Source organism: Symphalangus syndactylus, chromosome 19 (genome assembly GCF_028878055.3).
Source record: "Symphalangus syndactylus isolate Jambi chromosome 19, NHGRI_mSymSyn1-v2.1_pri, whole genome shotgun sequence".
Taxonomy (NCBI): domain Eukaryota; kingdom Metazoa; phylum Chordata; class Mammalia; order Primates; family Hylobatidae; genus Symphalangus; species Symphalangus syndactylus.
The window spans coordinates 59,097,501-59,111,877 of record NC_072434.2 but is presented as its reverse complement, the minus strand read 5'-3'; the positions used below and the strand labels follow the sequence as shown (position 1 = coordinate 59,111,877).

Below are 14,377 nucleotides of genomic sequence, written 5' to 3'. Positions count from 1 at the left end.
GCAAACCCAGGCAAAGGCTAGAGAAGGAGCAGAAGTGATGAGCCACCCAATTGCCCCAAGGTTTTTGTCAACCAGACCAAAAGAGTTGCAGGCATAATCCGAAAAGGTGGCAACAGGAAAGCAGGTCTCTCCTCCTGTCACCTACATGGAGCTTGTGGCAGTACACTTCCAAGTCAGACCACTTAACATCCTCCAATGCCACACCAGCCCTTATAAATGCTGATAGCAAACAGATACGATGTGGTGAAAATGGCCCCCTGGAGGAAATGTAATAAAAAGAATGAACAGTCACATGGAAACTGCCAAGGAGGGAGGTTAAGGATCTACCTTGAATGGACAGGGAAACTCCATGGAAAAGTATCACAGGAACTGAATTTTGGTCTGCAGTGTGGGGATCTGGGGGGCTGCTATTGGCCAAACCCCTCACACAGACTTCTCTGACCGCAGCATGAATGAAGGGCAGAGATACACCCTGAGTATCTTCTTTGTTTTTCTACCTGAAATTGAGTCTTTGTCTTTTAAGAGTGTTTAGAAAATACAAAATTCACAATAAAATTTCTACAATATTATGATGTTGGTAACATATGTGTTGTTAAAATATTATATAATTATCAACAATGTGCTAGAGTTGAGCATTTTGAATAATTGTGACTTTCAAGTAGTAGAAAAGAATGTCTTAACATCTTCTATTCTACATTTAATAAATTGTGCGTACATTTTAACTTATGTAAGTATTCCATTGGCAATTCTGCATGTAGAGATCAAGGTAAATAAAACCATCTCTTCCATAGCCCCAGTAAAAGATAGTATTAGCTTGCTAGGAGCAGAATGACAAATGTCTATAAGAGACTGTCAAAATTATTTTGTGGGGCTGAAATTTGGTCAGTGAACGTGCTTTAAGTGGCTAGTTTATTTGCTCACACATGGAAGTCTTGGTATTATACATGTTAGGAAACATAATTGTCACATTATTGGTTGTGATGAAGCAAATTTTCCTTCTCTCCCAAAGTCTGCATAGGTCTTAAAAAGTGATTCCAAGTTTAAACAAACAAACAAATATGCAAGCAAAATCAAGGAAAAAGCATCAAAAACTAAAACCTAATACCTCTTTCTCTCCCTCTGAGATGCTACACAGATACTCTTAAGATCTTAAAAACAACTGTGCAGAAATTGCTCATCTGGTAGGCTGTTCAGGTAAGAGCTGGACCAAGACTATTCCATCAAAGAATCATAGAATTGGCTGGGTGCTGTGGCTCACGCCTGTAATCCCAGCACTTTGGGAGGCTGAGGCGGGTGAATCACGAGGTCAGGAGTTCAATACCAACCTGGCCAAGATGGTGAAACCCCGTCTCTACTGAAAATACAAAAAAATTAGCCAGGCGTGGTGGCTGGTGCCTGCAATCCCAGCTATTCAGGAGGCTGAGGCAGAGAATTGCTTGAACCCAAGAGGTGGAGGTTGCAGTGAGCCGAGATCACGCCACTGCACTCCAGCCTGGGCGACAGAGTGAGACTCCGTCTCCAAAAAAAAAAAAAAAGGAATCACAGAATTTTGGAACTGGAGAACTAGAAGGAATCTCAGAGAGTTCATGTCCCACAAAAGAGAAAAAACCTTCAGCCAGTGGTCAGCATAATTTGTCAGTAAAAGGCCGGATAATAAATACATAGGCTTTGTGGACTGTATTTGGTCTAGGTTGGATATTCTCCTTATTTTTTATAACTGTTTAAAAATTTAAGTCATTCTTAGCTTGGGGCCATAAAAACAGATTGAGGGGCAGCTCTGCCCATAGGCCATACTTTGCCAGCCCCTGCTTTTAGCCAAACTTGAGGGCTAACAGCTTTTCTAGAGGCCTAATGGTCTTTCATTCTGCACTGATCCTGGGTGCCTCATTGGGTGGGCACGCCAGTTCTTGCAGGATAGTTCGATTGATTCACTTCAATTCGACCCGCATGGCCACACCATTCCCCCGATGGAGTTAAGGCTGCCCATGTCTACAGGAATAGAGTTAATAAACCACACACGTGGTGATCAAGGACCAGGAAGACTTCAGTCTTACCCTGCTCAGATTAGGAACCTTTAATTGGGAGCTTTCCTGCCAGTACATATTTAAATGTGCTAAACAGAGGAATGTATCCCTGCTTCATGACACATCTGACAAATCAGCTCAATACTTAGGTGGAAAAATAAGCCCTGCAATCATATACCAGTCACTTTGTAGCGTTAACAAATTCCCCTTTAAGTCAGCCCCATAAATTTGGTGCCATTGGTGTCTGAGTTCAAGACAAGCTGACAGTCCTTGAAGTTTAACTTTTGCTACAATTACTGGGTGAGGTGGTAAAAGAAGCAGGGCCAAGCTTGGTGCCATTCTTGGATGGGACATTATCCAAAAGCAACATAGCACAAACACTCCAATATTGCATGAAGGGAAGCTGGGGCACACATAATCCACAGTTACTCCTGTTTCGTTCGAGAATGTATTACGTGATTGTTTTCTGCCACAGCTTTACCTTCATAATTAAGCTTTGCCTAGGCTAATATTAAAACTAGTCTGTGTGCCCTGTATTGCTACTGATGGAGCAATGTGAGTAAGGAGCCTAGGGAGAAGCTGGTAGGAAGTGGGGTTCAGGAAGGTTGCGATGAGAAAGGGATTGCTCATAGTAAACACCAAAGAAAGCGCTTGTGATACAGATGGTAGGAAATCAGACAGAGCTTCAGAGAACACCAGTTCATGGGGGATGCTGGCACTCTGCTGGCAATAGCTTATGACACCCCAAATAATATCCGAGTTGCTTTAGGAAATGATGAGAATTATTGGCCTCAATCCCATCCCTTGGTTTTGACTGCGAGATCTTTGTTCTGTCAGAGAAATTCTGTTTTGTATTTCCAGGGAATTCTATTGGTCTTTACTCTGCAATCACCCTTTGCAAAACTAAGGATGGGCTGTATTTCAAAAGCTACTTAAGAGCTTGTGAAGGGCTTTGGAATCTTTTTTTCAAGACAGGTAAATAGATTGGAAAGGCAGGCAGATTGCAGAATGAACTCAGGGTCTTTTGGAAGTCCACTAGACTCCTACCTAATGGGACTTGAGGTAATGTTTAGGGTGGGACAACCTAGGATGCTGTCAATACCTAGGACTGGCCCTGTTGAAAAGCACTTTCAGGTATCTACACACAGATTATCTTGTATGTCTTCAGGTCACTGAAAATGATAAATCTTTAAAAATGGATGCTCTAAATGAAAGGAAACACAGTGGCCTTGAAACCATGACCTTTCAGCTTCTTCTACATACGGTCAGCTTCCCATCATTTCTCTGTTTTTACCTCTACTCAAACCATCCCTCCCTGCCCAAGTATTTACTTGTTCTCAGGGAATACATTACCTTTTACTAAAAGTCACTTTCAGCACTATATTCTAATTTAAAATGTTAATGTAGCCTTAAGAAAACAGAACTTAGGTGCAATAGCCATAAGAAATATGAAGCATACATATCTAAATGGCTTGTATGAGGACTCAATACCTCCCAACCACAAACTCTCACACATACAAAACAATCTCAGAGGAAAAGACTTTTATGATCTATATTACTATCATTTGGGGAATATTTAAAGAAAAGGGTGGTGTTGCTTTTGCAAACACTATCAAGTAGGCTTAGTAGGGAAGGTAGTTGTATCATCTAAAACTGCCAATTCTGGCTGGGCATGGTGATGCACACCTGTAATCCCAGCTACTTGGGAGTCTGAGGCAGGAGAATCACTGGAGCCCAAGAGGTGGAGGTTGTGGTGAGCTGAGATCACACCACTGTACTCCAGCTTGGGCAACAGTGCAAGACTCTGTGTCTCAAAAAAATAAATAAAATAAAAGAATAAAAAAACCCACAGCCAATTCTGCTCTGAAAGAGAGGAGATGTACATTATATAGAGGTTAATGCATATTATAAATGCTGATAGTCTGTGTTGAGGCCTGCATGGAATGTGTGTGGGGACACTTAGTTTGTTCAAGTGCATACTACCTCCTAGAAAACCCAATGGCATGAGGGCTTCACTGACAAATTTCCTCATTATTTGGCCACCCTGGCCAAGGCAACAAATAAAGTGAGCAGCAAGTCTAATGATAGTGCCAATTCAGTCAATAAATTGTTTATGAATTTGAAAAATTAGTCTCTATAATCCCAGTAAGGGAATTGCCATGTCTCCAACGGCACTGTTGAGATTTAGATCTGCAAATAAGGCCTTGGGAGAAAACGAAAATGGGTACCCTGGAGATTTTGACTGAGATAATTAAGCTGCGGCAGAGTCACCAGGGTAGAAGGGGCCTCACATGGAAGCCATCTGGATTCCCAGGGCCTCTATACTCACTGCTTAAAGCTTTGCATCATCACCAAGACTCAAAAGAGACTTTATTTAGAGAATGCAGAATGCCCCTCTATTCTATAGTCACAAAATTTCAGAGCTAGAATGAAACTGCCCCTCTACTCTAGAGTCACAAAATTTCAGAACTAGAATGAAACTCTTGAATTTAATCTTATCACTTTCCAAAAGGTGAACACAGTAGACCCCAGTGAGGCACGTGTGGCCAGAGCCAGACCCTCCAGGCCAGCGCTCCTTCCACCACCCCCAGCATCTCATCGTGTCCTTCTCATCTGGAATGGATGACCCCAGAGTCCTGGAGCTGTTCCAGGCTAGTGTCGCCTTTTCAGCCACATTCAGAGCAGGAACACTTGCTCTTGTGAAAACCAGTTTTACATTGAATATATGTCCCAATTCTGATGAGAGCTCCCTCACTGCCAGTTTGTTTACCTTCCTACTTAGGGTCAGCAGGAAATGGTGCAATAATTGGACTACAGATGTCACAGCAACAAGGTAACATTTACTTGGCTCTGCAAATGAATAAATGTGAATGCTTATACAGCACTTACTTTGTGCTAATACACTTGTGTAGATTCATTTAATTCTCACGATACTCTGTGAAGTAGTCACTATTACATCCCCTATTTTACAGATAAGGAAACTGAAGTACAGGCAGGGTAAGACACCTTGCCAGGGTTTCACTGCTAGAAAGCAGCAGAGCTGGGATTTGATCCCAGGGCCTGGCTGGAGAGTCCATGCTGTAAGTCCTGCATCGGTATTGATCCAGGACCACTGACAGTGGAAAGACTCCCCAAAGCATTTTCTTTGTAAGATTTCAAGGGGATGCTTTTATATAAAATATTGACTACTTGCAGGTGAACATTTCATTGCCTGCCTGAGAATAGTATCAAATAAAGCAGAAACTGGAGCTTTTCCCCAGAGTTGTCATTATTACAGACTCAAGTTCAAGACTAAGGCTATCTCCTCATGATGTCAATACCCCAATGCTTGATCTACAAGAACACTGAAAACATCTGGAGAGCAGGGTGGATCTGCCTATTTTCTATTTGGCTGGGTATGTCCTGTAGACGCAATCATATTTGCCAGAGTACTTGCGAAGAGTCTGATCAGCTGGTCTCATAGGATCATTTTAACCAGTAAGCACTACTGAGATCCAACTCAAGAATTCCAGCTTCTGAGGACAAACTTTTGGGGTAATCAAAAGAGTCCCATTGGGTGTGCACGAGGCACCATCACCAAACTGTGGCGTGACTGCCCACACCTGGAGTTCTGCCGTGTGAGTTAGTAACTGTAACTGTTCCTCAGAAAAACACAGTCAGGCTGGAAGCGCATTACAGCAGGGCAGCTAAAATGATCCGGGGCAGCCCACTCACTGTATGAGATTAGGCTTTTAAAAAGGATTAGAGCTCCTTAATCTGGAGAGATGAAGATTAAGAGGGAGTAATGATCAAAGTCTATAAAATCAGAAAGGAAATGGAGAATATGGACACAACCCTGTTCACAAATCCCAGGATATTATAACAAGGGATATCCCTGTGGAGTTCTAGGGGAATCACTTTTAGAGCCATAAAAAGAAGATAGTATTTTCCCAGCAGGTAATACACTTAGAGAATTATTATCTTAAGGAGTGGTATATTCTGACAATGACGTTAAGTTTAAAAGAGGTTTAAGTAAAACTCATGGGTGATAAAACCATAATGGTGGGCAAATGGGAGGTTAGGAATGTTTTGGATACCTCTCGAGGCTTTTGAAAAATGATTCAATGACAGGTACCCGCCTCTCCCAATATGGTCCCTGCCCAAGGCTGACAATGGGTTGGGGAGCCCACCCGCCTGATCTGACCACCTCTCTTCTCACCTTGTTGGCTACATTGGTTCCAATATTTGCAACATGCAAATTCTTGTGCCCCTCTTTGATAGGTATTTGAAAATCTCAGCAACCCGGTACAATGTGGCAACTCATTCCTCTGAGGAAGTTTTCTTTAATCCTTAACAGAGTCTTTGTCTTGAATTTTGAATTACAATTCATGGCAGTGATCTGACCATGATTTCCATAAAATATACACTTAACTCCTTTAACTACACCTGAAAACTAAAATCTTATGGTTTGCTCAAAGATGGAGACATTTAAATCATTTTATGTTGCAGTAGTTAGAGAATTTAAAAGCTAGTTAAACTCTATTGGAAAAGCTGATCATAATATTCTAACACAGATCAATTAATTCAAATTTAAGGGGAAATTAAACATACCAATTATGTAGTACCCATCACAGCCCAAGATATTAAGCTCTAAAATTTCTGCAGCGAATGTAGAAACCAGCACACCTTCACAAAAGCTGTGGCTCTGTTAGATATATAGAATAAAACTTTAGAGAAAGAAATGTTTTAGCTGTTTCCAAAACAGCCAAGTGTTAATCACTTTAAGTATCTAATAATAGGTCATTGTTGAGGGCTGGGGCAGAAGGAGGGGGCATCGGTTTTGGGAGAGGGTAGAGTGGAGATGAAGATTCACTTAGAGAAAGGAACCTTCAGAAGACTGTAACGTGCACAGCGAGGCATGAAGAGTATTTTCTGTACTCACATTTCAAAGTGCTTTCAGAAAATTGGTAAAATGTGGCAATGCACAGATGCAAATAAAGGAGCCAAGGAAATAGTGAGGGGGGCAGAGTGGGGACGGAGGATGAAGGCACACAGATAATAAGCAATATCTAATAACGCCAAACTCATTCTAACCCTGTCTCTCATCATAAACTGGAAGCAATCACTTGGTGTCTTTTCAAATTGCAAGTTTGAAAATGTTAGTCTTCATGGTGGGGAGCTATTCAAAGTCACTATTCATTTGGGGAAAAAAAAAGTAGGAAAGGTGGTCAGGAGTGGGGAAGGATTCAAGGGTAAAGAGTCACTTCGTTTCTCATTGTAGACTTTGGAGTGATTTGGGCAAGAAAACTGGGACATCTGGAGTTCAGAAGTCGAGGAAAATGGGGAAGAACCAGGAAGATGAATACATGATCATCAGCTACACAAAAGAACGGAGCAAAAAGAAGCCGGGATTTGGGCACAGGCGTCTGGCAAGGAGGCCGGCAGCAGGGCTAATGAAGCATTTGCGGCGTGGGACATTTGCCAACGCAACAAAGAAGATGTGCTTGGGCTCTGCAGATGTGCCAGGGCCCCCAGAGCAAAATAATGACATAATCACCATCAGTGTCACAGACCAGACTGTACACAAGGTGACAGGGGAGAGGAGGCCTGTAATGCGCACACAGGGAGGCCTCCCATGGCCCACGACGGCTGCTGCCCTGAGGGTCCGAATGCAGGCAGGACTATCCACCTAACGATTTCTGCCTAGATCTTAAATCCAAAGGTGAGGTTTGCACCCGTCTTTGGTGGGTGTTTTCTGTCCAACCCTAGCGAGGCAACAGAAATCTGAAAAGCTTAAGTGAGATTTTAACTGAATGGAGGGGCAAAAGGAAAAGTGGCAGCAGGAGTTGAGTCAAACTCCCTGTCTTCTGCTAGAAGTGCGCAAACTTCCAAGAACCCGTGCCTAGTCACACAAGCGCAAGGCAGAAATATGATCACGGATGTCAATGTTGCACAGTGCAAAGAAAATGCACAACATATTTTGGGGAGCCTGTTTTGGGGTGGGGGGCACAAATGGGCAGTCAATGGGCCATCTCAAAGTGAGTGCAAAAGCAACGTTAAGGCACGAGAAAGTCACCCCTGCTCATTTTCAACAAGGTCTCTCAGCAGGCCTTGTCACCTGCCAGTGGCTCTTGCTCAGTAAGGTGGGTGTGTTAGTACAGCTGTCTGGCTTTTAAGTGACTTTTGTCAGTTTGAAAGTGAAAGTCTGTTTGAGGAGCTGAAAGAACAATAGCTCAGAGCCCGGAAGAAGAGCTTGTAGCACAAAGAACTTGGCTACACTAGTGTCCCTTTTCATTGCTTCTCATGAAAGATTCATAAGAAGAACTTTAATTTTTTATGACCCCCTTTTTGGTATGACTATATTAGTTGTGTCAACTTCCATATACAGGTTCTCTTTAAATACCAAAAGGTCTGTTGTGAAATTGTTTTCAAAGAGCAAAGCGGGCAGAATCGATTCTGGCCATCCTGTCGGTCGCTTCCTCCAAAAGAAACTGCTATAAGAGACACAGAGATTGCCTTTAAATATGGTTCCCTTCAGCCTTGAAGTTGTCATGAACACTACAATGTAGTTATTTTAAACCTCTGTGATTTACTAGTTCAACTGCTCCTCGGAAGAACGATTATATTTGTTTTTCTTGGCTTCACCCTATTTAACAGGAACAGTAGTATAATGATCATTAATAGATGGTTCTCTTTTTCCTACCCTTCTCAAATAGCTCTCTCCACACTGCATCTTTATTTTGTATCTCAGCCAAAAATTGGGGGGTGCAGGAAGACAAAATGCGTTTGTTTCACATCATCTTACAAGACAGAATTGAAGATTGGCTGAAGGCAGTCATTGAAGGAGAAACAATATTTTTAAAGTAATTATCTGCTTTCAAGTATTAAACTTCTATGCTTCATCGAAAAGGATGTTAGCAAAAAATTTATTGTTGTAAATTAATATTGATGTATTTAAGAGCAATGAGTGAATAGTCATTAAAATTTCTGTCCTGTGACTGACAAAGAACCAAACAGTTCAAGTTAAATAACATCCTGCGGGGGGAAAAAATGAAGAAATTTGATCTATAATGTTATCTGCCATGTGAAAAGGGATGGCCAACTTCGAACAAGCTTTGGTTTGCTAAATGAATTTGTTTCATCTAGGCGAAATAAACAGGCTGTCTTTCAAAAGGTTGTTAGAACTTCTTCAGACATTTAATCCAGGATAGGCTGAACACAATGATAACATCCCACTGAAAGCTACAGCCACCACCAGCAGCTCTCAGAAGAGAACTTGCTCTCTTTCTCCCATTGATAACCCTTTGTGGGATGAAGAAAAAGAACCAAGGCAAGGAGAACTGAATATCAGACAATAGGCATCACTCCACACACTGTTTCTGAACTTTCCTCATCGCTGAAGGACAATTAATTATGAAGGCCTTAGGGGTAGGTCGAAGCAAGGGAAAACCCACCACTGTCCCAGCACCACAGCCGCTACCTCTGTGTTTGCTAAATGGCTTCGCCTGTTGGGGTACAGCCGCCGAGAGAGCCAATAGATCATTTGTGGGGGGTGGGGGGTTGCGGGAGGTGAGGGAGGAAAGCAAAGATTTTTTTTGTGTGTGCGCCTGCCCTTGTATAATTCTATTCTCACTGTGAACTCATCCATACACAAAACACAAGGACGAATTTTTTTTTTTTTTAAAGAGAGAAAAGCCACAGGGTAGGTTACAGTCAGAAACGGCCTCTCAGTGGTGTGTTAAAAAGGATGGTCTTTTCACCAAATCATTTCACAGAGGCAAAACAGACAAACACAAAGAGTTGAGACTTTTTCTCCTACATTAAATGGAGTAACTGATAAGGTCAGACATATGATACCTAAAGACATGAATCTGTGAACTCTTGAAGTCAAAGGGCCTCTCTGTGCCGAGGAACAATCTTTCAAAGGAAATAGATCATAGAACTCCACTGAATCCCCTTTAAACTTTATGAAGCAGGAGGAGAAAAAGCTCTAAGTAGGGAAGCTTGACAGAAGAGCCTTGAACTATTTTCTGAAGGAAAGATGAGACCCTCCCTAGGCTGCCACAAAACATCTTTTTTTTTTTTCTAAAGGCTCCTCTGAACTTTGATATGTGCCAAGACACTGCTATTGAAAGCTGTATAATTATGTGATATAGCCACTGTAGAAAATGCTTTGTTCACCCCAACAAAGGACAATAAGCAAAGTAAAGCGACATTACACTGTATCTTTTTCTTTAAGAATGTTGAGAAAGGTCATGGAATGCTATAACTAATAAAGCTGTTGAGTAAGGAGGTTTTAAAGTTGATCTTACTGTGCTTGAATGTAACCCAATGACAAAAAAAGACACAGGGAGCTAAAAATGCAATGACATTACCAAATAGATGATAAATCAATGGGCCCGCTTCATTATACTGATGAACACCTTGAATCCCAAAAGGACAGTGGTACAAAAATGAAGCCTCATGCACGCGAAGAATTCTACCTCCACTCCACCCCCTAGCCCTTCAACCCCACTTCCAACCTGGTGTCTTTACTGCGCTCTCCTTCAAATTTCAGGCAATCAGTCTGTGGAAGGAATATGTTTCCAGGCAGCCATGTGTGTATATATATTTAGAGAACATTCATTTGGTCTCTTAAAAGATCGATTTGGCTTGTCAACGGTGGGACTGGCACGGGAAGAAATGGTAAGGGTTTCTTTTCCTCCTCGCCACCCACCAAGAGTGTGTTATGCGATTATTTAAACGGCTCAGCAGCTTTGAGGCCAAAAGACTGCAACAGCAGTGAAAGGCTCTCACTCATGTGCCAGTTTTCTAAACGATCACTCATATTTAAGTATCTATTTGGAGCAGAGGGAAGCGCTTCCTAAATCCACCTGTCCTCATTTTTCTTTAAAGAGATGACAATGCGAATAAAAGTCTTCCAAATATATTAAATCTTCTGAAATGTGGGTTCTGTTGAAAGTGGGAGTCGGTTGAGAAAAGGGTAGGTATGGGGTAGAGAACATATTCAGCAAGTGTGTATGCATTAGTGTGTGTCGGGCAGGGGGGTGGGGTGTTGCTTTTTTATTTTCTATTTCCAAGAGGAAAGTAAGAAAACACATTCAAAGGTGTGCGGAAGTACCCTTCTTTCCTGTCATGTGTCACCCAGAAAAATGTCAAACCCACAGTCTCTAAGATGGAGCATCTGCCCAGTGAGGTATTAGTACCTTAGAAAATGGCATTCATAAGGTCACTAATGAGTGAATCAAGTTCCCTATTCAATTTATTTTGAAGCCTTCCATCCCCAAACCTGGGCCTTTAGCGAGGATAAGGGAGATTTGTCATTCTTACTGGAAACTTAGACCCTGTCTACAGGTGAATGACTAGCCACTGAGGGGCCCAGGAGGGATGTGTGGCTTACCATGGTGTGGGAAACACTACCTCCCGGTACCCTGGAATGAGAAAGGGAGCTGAATGTGACTGGATGAAGGAATCTGGCACATTCTTTTCTCAGCCTACACTCAGGCCATACCAAACCCTCCGACCTTTGGATGATTTTGCCTTTCGCAGCTGCACCATATAGAGAGGCCAACCTAGGTAATGCAGTCCAGCCTAGGGTGCTATGTCTTTTGGCTCCTTATGTTGTGCAAGTAACCTTTGTGAGTTACACAAGTTAGTTGTCTCAGTGGAGCTCTTTGCAAAACAGGTAAACCAGCCTCAGAAACTGACAGAGATCGTCATCTTCTTTTCCTGCCACAGTTGTGAGGAAAACAACAAAAGCGATAAAATCCAACTCATATGCCCCTAAAGTCACAAGTATCAGTATGATTTAAAAACTGGGAAGGAATCCCAAACTTCCTTTTTCTGCCCATAAAATTTTGTTTTGGAAGCCCTTCAAAGTGAAGTGAGAATGAAGCACAGAAATATATACCATCACACCTGGAAAGACAAATTTATTGTTGCCAATCTCATTAAATGTAAGGAGCAGGAATGAAGGATACAGCCCATAATTACACACCCCTCTCCTGCGTGCCTCACACACTCACGCACAGAAGCAAGACACCCTACCCGGTGTGATATGGCCAAGCTTCTGCCCTTTAGCACAAACTAAAAGTGTATTTTGTATTTTTCCCCTTCGGTGTCTTCTTCCACATCCCTTGGGTCTTCTCAAACGCTCACCACCCTAAGTCTGCACACCGTGCCAAGAATTCTGGCAATTGTGTAAACTGATACAAAAGGCAGAACAAGCTCTCCTCCACTTAGAAGGTCCTGACTCATAAAGGCCAGGAAATGCAGGGTCTAGGAGAGGAGAGCGGGCAAGCCACTCCCTCTTTGCTGCTGATAAACCTTCCCCATCTGCTTTATTTTCCTGTAGGCCAGGGGTCAGCAGCCTCTCTAGCCTTGAGAGCCATCAGCAGCAGGGGCTGGACGGGGGTGGTGCTAAGCAGTGACAAAGGTGCCACTAGCAAGCTTATGACAGAGGCAGAGATGGGAGTAGAAGGCGGAGAAAAGACAAGGGGTAGAGAAGAGAAAGAAGGAACAAAGTAGTAGTGAAGAGATGTCAAACCTCCTTCTCTCTCCCTGGCTCGATCTGCCTCTGCCAAGTTAGAATAACTTGAAGAATAGTAAAGCTTTGGGCAAACTGAAGTTTTTCTTGTTATTATGTTGGTATCACTGTCATTATTATTACCCACATTAAATAAGCCCTATTTTGGTAAAACACTTAGAAGAGTGCCTAGAACATTAGTAAAAAGTCAATAAATGTTAGCTATTTTATTATTGCTCCCAACAACTGATTGAGAAATCTGGGAATACAATCAATAAGACACTTTATTGATTGACCAGCTACTAATAAGCTGGGTGACACGATTCCTTGGAATCGACTAGATCTTGGGGCACCGTGTAGACGTAGCTTCAAAGTCCCTCTACCATGTTTTAGCTCTGTTTAAAATTTTTAAAAAGAAACACGGTGCATAGTTCTCCATTTTGCCATCCTCTTCACTTGCTAATACTTAAACTATACGTTCATTTTACTTGACCTTAAGAGGAGAAACTTAAATACGAAACTAAAGCCGTACACACAGTATCAGTGGAGGTATTCAGCTGAAGGTGCCGGATCTACTTTTGGCTCTCAGCCACGGCCCACACTAGCAAAGCTACCAGGATAAGAACGGTGGCTTTTTAAGCATCTCACTTAAGCAGTGACCTCCATGCACAAAGGCACGGAAAAGAAGGGCTCACCTTATCTGAAACTTTTGTCAGTAAATGAGCCAGACCGAGAGGCTAAAAGAAAAACGATTTCGTGATATTAGGATTATATGTGGTGGTGGGTACACGTGTGTGCATATGGATGTGTAAGTGTGTGAGTAGAGGGGGCAGGGCACACTGCATGGTCCTGCTTTCCTCTCTCCTTTTCACTGAAGGAGGAATCAGATCCAGAATAGTCCAATAACTGTCCGAAGTCACATGAGAAGTGACAAAATTCCTGCCCGGGCCCCATACTCCTTGCAGTGAAGCAGTCTTAAAATAGACACTGCAGATAAAGGAGAGGTGGCCTGGCTGGAAGTGGATGTGATTCACAAAGAGAGAAATATTAGATGTTAATCATATTAAAGAGGATTTAGATGATGCTAAATGGAGCAGCTTTTCGGGTACCTCCTGATGCCAGCCATCCCGTTTGTGTCATTTTGGCCCCTGGCCTGTGGGTAGGGGATTAAATTCCAACCAGGTAAAGTTTAAGCAACCCTGAAAACCCTCGTGCGCACTTTAAGAATTTGTCTTCTTGGGTATTTTATATAGCAAAAATGCAGAAGTTATCTCATGAATCTTGGGCAATTCTTTCATGAAGCTTGATGTAGGCTCCCAAACAGATACTTATGTCATCATGTAATGTAAATAATTCACTAGCACATAGAAGTCTCTTAGCTTAAGGTTTAGGGCAACAGGCTTAGCAGCAGGGCGGGGGATAAAAGATGCTCTTAATGAGATTTCATTAAAATGGTTAGCCATAATCATATTCTTCAGCTTTAGAAGAAATCTGCTAGTGCTCTGTCATTATAGTGAGCCAGTGCTCTGTTACAACTGAGACTTTAAAAGCAGATTTTAAAATAGTGGAGCAGTACACGAAGAATTCTCACTTTTGATGTATTTAGCAAACACATACACACACACACACACACCACCCAAACTTCATTTATCACACATTTGGCAAAAAATGTATTAGTCTTAGAGAGCAAAGACAAATTAGTAGCTTACACTATAACTACTCAAACTTTCAAAGAAAAGCTATGACTTCCCCATTGCTGAGCTTCCATATTCAATTCTTTATAATCCACTATAACTGGTCTGCATTGCCAAGAACTGTAGGGACAAGAGCTGAAGAAAAAGGGGGGGGC

The 14,377-nt window shown here is 42.2% G+C and overlaps 1 protein-coding gene and 1 long non-coding RNA gene across 5 annotated transcripts in view; one reads left to right on the top strand and one right to left on the bottom strand.

Annotated features, from left to right (window-relative positions):
• The window catches only part of PROX1 (prospero homeobox 1), a 56,362-nt gene that overhangs the window by 14,028 nt on the left and 27,957 nt on the right, over positions 1 to 14,377 (bottom strand). The gene's annotated exons all lie outside the window — the stretch shown is intronic.
• Positions 1,123 to 8,412, top strand: LOC129458382 (uncharacterized). The gene is made up of 3 exons (XR_008649609.2): positions 1,123 to 1,194; positions 4,807 to 4,857; positions 7,285 to 8,412. It is a non-coding gene; the product is annotated as an uncharacterized lncRNA (long non-coding RNA).